The 7,468-nt window shown below is 38.1% G+C and overlaps 1 pseudogene; it reads right to left on the reverse strand.

The window, feature by feature from the left end:
• Positions 1 to 5,325: 5,325 nt before the first annotated feature.
• LOC145035008 (berberine bridge enzyme-like 8 pseudogene) lies at positions 5,326 to 7,256 on the reverse strand (annotated as a pseudogene).
• Between the last annotated feature and the right edge of the window lie 212 nt (positions 7,257 to 7,468).

Here is a 7,468-nt window from a genome sequence, read left to right on the forward strand (position 1 = left end):
TCAAACAAATGTTCCCGATCGGAGAACCAACCGCCTTTTGACTCAAAGCATCGGCCACCATGTTGGCCTTCCCTGGATGGTATAAGATCTCACAATTATAATCTTTTAGCACATCCAATCACCTCCTCTATCATGTTGAGGTACTGCTGATCGATCAAATACTTCAAACTTTTGTGGTCAGCAAAGATGGGTTCACCGCACTGCATACAAGTAATGCCTCTAGATTTTGTGGGCAAACACCACCGCCCCCAATTCAAGGTCATGAGTGGGGTAGTTCGCCCCATGAGGCTTCAGCTGCCTCAAGGTGTATGCGATCACATGTCCCCTCTGCATTAGTACTGCCCCTAACCCTGAGATCGATGCGTCACAATACACCACCAAATCATCAAGCCCCTCAGGTAGTACTTGAATCAGGGTCTCACATAACCTCTGCCTCAAGGTCTCGAATGCCGACTGCTAGTCTAGGCCCCACCAAAAAGTCGCATTCTTTTTGGTCAAACAGGTCAATGGTACAACGACCTTGGAAAAATCCTAGATCAATCTCTAATAATACCCCGCTAGAACGAAGAAGCTACAAATCTCTGATGTGTTATTCGATACTTCCCACTGCACCACCACCTCAACCTTGGCTGGATCAACCGAAAAACCCTCCTCGTTGATGATGTGCCCTAAAAACTATACCTCTCGCAACCAGAAATCACACTTTAAGAACTTGGCATATAGCCCTTATATTCTCAATGTCTCCAACACCTCCCTCAGACGTTGCTCGTGATGCTCCTTGGTCTTAGAATAGACCAAGATATCATCAATAAACACGATCACTGACAGATCCAACATCGGCCTACACACTCTGTTCATGAGATCCATGAATGTTGTTGGGGTATTGGTGAGCCTGAATGGCATCACCACAAACTTATAGTGCCCGTACCGAGTCTTGAAAGTTGTCCTCAGTATGTCCTCATCTGATGGTACCCCGACCAAAGATCAATCTTGGAAAACACAAATGCACCCAATAGCTGATTGAACAAATAATTGATCCTCGAAAGCGGATAACGCTTTTCGACCGTTATCTTTTTTAGCTCCCGATAATCAATACACATCTTGTGTGACCCGTCCTTCTTCTTCACGAACAGGATCGATGCTCCCTAAGGGGAACTACTCGGACGAATAAACCCTCGGTTTAGCAGCTCCTGAAACTGCATAGACAGCTCCTGCATCTCAGGCTGAGCTAGACGGTAAGGTGCCTTAGCTATCGGAGCGGCAATCGACACCAAATTAATGTATATTCCTTCAAGCACCAAACATGCGGAAATCTTCAACATTGGTGTATTGAATTCTCTATTCATTAATATCTAATTAAGTTTGAACATTTGAAAGTCTCCTCTTCTGATCAAACTACGGCAGGTGTTAGTGTATAGCCTGCCCATGGCCGGTTCTTGTAAAAGTGTTATTATATTTGTAATTATATGATTTAGAAATCGAGAAGAAGATCCATAATTACCAAATCTTTAGGCAGGCAAGAAACAGAAACACATCTATTGTTCTTATTCATGATTCCGATCGATATTAGCCCACATGACTAGTAATTGTAACACGATGCTTCTAGTTAACAAAGTAATATACTTTTAACGATTATTCAAAAATATTTAACGAGACCAACTTAACCAAAATATAATTAGTCATATCATACCTTCAAGACACAAGTTTTCCTATTGAAATAAAATCTATAAAAGGAATGAACGCATAATATGTAGTGCCTAATTGACTATTTCTAGCTAGTGGAATCAAAATGCTAGGTCGCATGCATTTCTACTATTTAAATTTAATTTGTTCAAATTAACAACTACAATGTTGACTAAAGAATGTTGTTATTTGGATAGTCACGTCAATTCTTATTTAAATAAACTAAAAGAATATATAATAAGTAAATATGGATCGCGTAAAGTTATGGATAATTTAACTAACTTTTTATTCAAAGATGCCACTTTTGATCAAATCAATTTTTATTTGAAAGTAGATGTCAAACGAACAAACATACTCATGTTATTTATGCTTTGAAAAATCATTATACTTAATTAAGTAATTTATTCATATTGTTATGTATAATTTGTTGTAACGAGAACTGCTTCCGAAACCGGCTGTTCTTAAATTATTGGAACCGGAACCGCCTACATCGGTTCCTAGAAAATTGGAACCGCTCCCGGAACCGCCGGGACCGGTTCCGGTTCCAAATACCCGACTTCTTAAATATAAAACTTTTTATTTATAAATTATAGAGTGTATGGCATGGATATTAACATTTACAAACATCAAATGTATAAGATATGATAATAAAACCATTATAATAACTTGATCTTTTACATAACAACCTATTAAAAATTAAAAACACTTCCCATAATTAAAAAAAAAATCATAGAAAACATTTCAATTCAAGTGAAATTTAACAAGTAAAGATGATGAAAATGAAAAATTACAAACAATAAACATAACACAACAACAGGAAAAAACAACCCAGCAAAAACAACATAGCCTTGAATTAGATCCATTGATCTTGTCAGCTCATCGAGAACAGTATATTGCATGCATATTCCATCACAATCTTTAAGTTAGACCATTTGATTTGCAAAAACCTGAAAGTTTAAACATGATAAAATATAATCTCAAAATCTCCACAAACTTACAGGTATTTCATGCACTATCCTGTTTTGCTTTTGCTGGGTAACCTAAAAAAACCAACATTACGACTCATATACATGATTATTAAATGATTTTTATTAGGCAATAATATCTATATGCATACCAGGAATGCAATAGCTTGTTGTATGTGCTTGAGCTCATCCAAAAGACAACACAACAACTACAACAACAACACGAATCAATTGGGTCATATTTGTATTAAGAAAAAAGAAAATAGAATCATAAATTCATAAATCATAATGTAAAATTTTGTATTAAGAAAAAATCATGGTAAAGGAAGGATTTGAATTTACCACACTGTCTACTGAAACACCCAATATCTCTGTGTTTTTCTTGTCAAATTCTGCCTATCTATCACTGAATGCATTGATTTCTACATGATAAACACATAATTAAGAGAAAAATTGGATCAAATTATGTTTAAAAGTAATGTGAAAGTCAAAGTGAAACTCACCTGTTGGACAAACAAAAGTGAAATCAAGAGGGTTGAAAAAGAAAATGACATATTTCTTGATGGGTTTGAGCCAAAAGAACATCCTATGTGCTCATGCAAACCCTAATTCTTGGATCTAGGTTTCTCTAATTATACATTCATTTATCCAAGACTTTCAAACCCTAGATCTAATGAGTATAATTCGAAATTAATTAAACAAATTAGATCTAGATCATTACCTCTTGTTGCTTGCTTGAATCTTCTTGTCTTTGAAGCTTAGAGTCACAAGTGTCACTCATCTAATGGTTTACAAACACCAATAGCAAAAGAATGGTCTTGGAGATAGGCTGGAGGCTCTTGAATTTGACTCTTGCACTCTTAGGAATAGGGTAGCCGAATTCTGGAGCCTAAGGGTCCTATTTATATTGAAGATGTTAGGGTTTCAGTCAAAACCCTAATGGACAACTTAGGCCTTAAGCTATCCAAGGAAGCTTTTGGAATGAGGCCATAGGGCCGAAATTATGGATGGACACATCCTAATTTCATCCATGCCTAGTCCAAGAGGCTCCTCAGCCCAATACTCAACTATCACACATTTGACAGTTGAAGTCCCTAATATTAAATTAATATCTTTTAGCCACAAAAGTAATTCTTGTCTAATATTAATTTAATTGTGTGATTTCTCCATTAATATATTATTCATATAACATATTAATAAATCATAATAACCTCTTTCTTAATAAATCATCCTATCATGTTGCTTCGGTGAAGACAACCCAAAAGAATCATGCACAACCGGGTCAAGTACTTTACCAAATATAGTTACGGGCTTAGACACTAATCCAACATTTTTTTGCCAATGTAGTCAGAGAGCTTAACCTATAATTCATAAAGTTGTTACAAAGTTATGAAATCTGGGATTTTATGTATATATAATCATTATGTATATGTAATCATTATGAGTCGATTTAGTTACGTTGATGAATTCTTGCTCAAAAAAAAAGCTTCGGCTTCAAAATCTGGTGCAACATTTCCGACCAGTGGAAGGCCCTATAAACACTAAAATACATTCCATAATTTCAAATCCATACCGAATACATCTACTTCCATAATCAGCGAGAACATGATAATAAAATTTAGATATTGGTATAATGGTGTTGTACAACATAGTTTCAATTTTTTGAATGAACTAATGTCTAATGTTTGATCCTCACCACACAACTAAACAAAGTGAGGGATTCTGAGCTACTTACAACTTTGACGACGAATCCATTCCGATGGGAGGTGGAGGGACGGAGGGAAAAGGAGGAGTGAAGAGATTTAGATTGGAAACTGACTTCGATTGAGCCTACCAATTGAGCCTACTGATTGAAGCGTCGATTGAACATAACGATTGAAGACTACTGTGGTATTTCTGGTTAATCGGTAACGGGAGCGATTGAAGCTTCGATTGAACAAACTATTGCCGGTTTGATAGGGAGAGTGACGACAAGAAGAGAGGCTATGGTGTCGGCGTGTTCTTTTTTCTTTCCGTAAGAATGAATATCAAAAACCCTAAAACGACTAAGGTAAGGAAATCAGGTATAAGTTCTTTTGCCCTATTTTTTTAAAAACAAAATTAACAAAATAAAAAAATTTAATATATATTTTTTTTAAAAAAAGACGGGTACTCGGAGGTACCTGTTCCGATTAACCGCTGGTTCCGGGTACCCAGTATCGGAACCGGAACCGGCGGGTATCCAGCGGTTATCGGTTTCGTAAAAATAAAAATTGGAACCGGAACCAGCGGGTATCCAGCGGGTATCGGTTTCGTAAAAATAAAAATTGGAACCGGAACCGCCTAAGGCGGTTCCAGTTCCAGAACTCACAGTTCTGAGGCAGTTCCGGTTTCGTAAGCAGGTACCCGCTTCCGCTGCTCATCCCTAGTTTTAACGTTATTGTTCTGCCAAAATATTGATCGTAATATTTCAGCATTTACCCCCACATGATAACTCTATGGCGGGTTCGGTGTAGGCCGTCCAAATGATACATTTTTTTTTTCACAGTACGTATCCCAAGTCTAAAGTTGTATTGACCCAAACTATCTTAATAAAAAAAAAAAAAAAACATAATTTTTAGACAAGAGGAAGTATAAGAAAGAAATATGATGTAAAATGTCTTAATAAGACAATGTATTTATTAGATAAATTCATAATTAGAATTTGACCACATGCTTTTAAACATCTTTGTTAGCATGGAGATCATATACACTAGGAAAAGAAGCTGACAGAAAGTAGCATTGTTGCTAGTTTTTCATGAAAACAATTAAAAGAATTAATAAAATGCATCAGTTGGGTCTTTCTTCAACCGCTTAGCTGATCGGGGGTTTTAGAAAACAGGAATACTCTGTGGGCGCCTAAAGAAATTGTGAGGATCAACTTTGGCCTTGATTCGAATCAACTTCTTGAAGTTGTCCCTCTTCCAGTATCTCTCACCCCAAACACTTGCTTCTTGGTAGTTAGTACTTCCAACACCCAAATCCAGATCATTGTAGTTGGAATATGCCTCTCTGGGGTTGTTTGACACATAAGGCGTCATTAACGCATCCAAGCTTCGCAGCCAAGCTATCCTCCTGAGGGACGTAGGGGTTGTGTCTGAAGGTTGACCGTTAAAATTGACAGTCTTTAGAATTTGTAACAACACCCCCGCTCTATGAGGATACGGAATTGCTGTCTCGGAGAAATCAGCCATCCTTCCGCCAAATGGATTGATCATCAGAAGCGCCGATTCATCGTTTTGGATAAGCTTTCTCCATATCTTCTTGAGTCCTCTTATGGGGATGGGTGCCCGGGTGTAGTCTGATTTGCTTTTGTTGTTCAGCTTGGCAATGGCAGATCGGTTCGTAAGAATCTCGGTCGGGGTTGAGCTTGGCAACCCCCAAAACACAAGGGTCGACTGCACCATTCTAATTTCTTCACAAATCTCTCGGGTAACACCGAGCTCTGGAAATTTTCTGTAAAGCAACGGAAGCAATGTGTCTGTTGTGCCCTGATATATTCCTTCAAACATAATTCTTATGGTTTTCTTGGTGGTGTTGCCGATATATTCGGCAAAAACTTGAGTTCTTATGTGCAAATTTCTATCGATATTTGGTGCAACGTATTGATATTTATGGAAGATTTCGGTTGCCCCTTGTTCCAAAGTTTTATTGAGTATAAAGACAGTTACTTTTTTTGGAACTGGAACCAAGCTCAGCTTCCATGCAAGAACAATTCCAAAACTTGAAGATCCACCTCCTCGGATCGCCCAAAACAAATCTTCTCCCATTGATTTCCGGTCGAGAATATTCCCATCAACATCCATGAAGCGAGCATCCAGAACATTATCGGCTGCAGTACCGTATTTCCTCAACAGGTTTCCGTAGCCACCACCGCCCATGTAACCACCAACACCCACCGTAGGGCAAACACCTGCCGGGAAATACAAGGTATCCGTCTCTCGTGAAATTTTGTAGTAGAGTTCACCAAGCGTAGCGCCTGCTTGGACCCAAGCAGTCCTTTTTGCTACGTCCACGTCTATAGACCTCATGTTGGTGAAATCAAGCATAACAAAGGGAACATCAGCAGTGTATGAGAGGCCCTCGTAGTCATGGCCCCCACTCCTGATCCTGATCTCGTAGCCGTGTTTCTTGGCGCAGTATACACATGTTTTTATAAGGGTTTCCTCCATAGGTGTCACGATCACTGATGGTCTAGGCGTGGAGGGTTTAAGGAACCTGGTGTTTTGAACTGCCACTTGCCAAATGGGTAGGAAGGAAGCATTGACAGGGCTGAAAATGAGTTGAGAAATGGCAGTGACATTGTTGGAGTTGGACTGTAGGCAGCTTATTAGATCGCCAGAACTTGAGGTTGATAAGGACGTTGCCCATGAAACAGAAAACAAGAAACTTAGAACCATGAGCAAAACTGAAGATCTAAGTTGACACTTCTTCATGTTTAGTTAATTTGGTGAGCTTGATCAATAGCAATGGCGTATTTATATACAGCAGAGAGCATACAGTTGACTTCAAATGGGGTTATAAAAATTGTGATCGGTTCAAATTAAGGTGTTTGAAAAACCTCGGAAGGAGGATGGTGATCAATTCAAAGATGTTTGAAAAATGCGGGAAGGAGGATGGTGTTCAACTGATTCTATTTTAGGGTATACAGGTGCAGCGTTGAAGATATATGGCGTGTTGACTTTTTCCCTATAGACTACTAAATTCGCATTCTAAAAACCAATGAAGCAGTGAACAAATTGATATTACATATGTTCAGATTTTTAGCCTTTTTCTTTTAACTTTCGGATTGAAATCTTAGC

Source organism: Lactuca saligna, chromosome 3 (genome assembly GCF_052625555.1).
Source record: "Lactuca saligna cultivar CGN05327 chromosome 3, ASM5262555v1, whole genome shotgun sequence".
Lineage (NCBI taxonomy): Eukaryota > Viridiplantae > Streptophyta > Magnoliopsida > Asterales > Asteraceae > Lactuca > Lactuca saligna.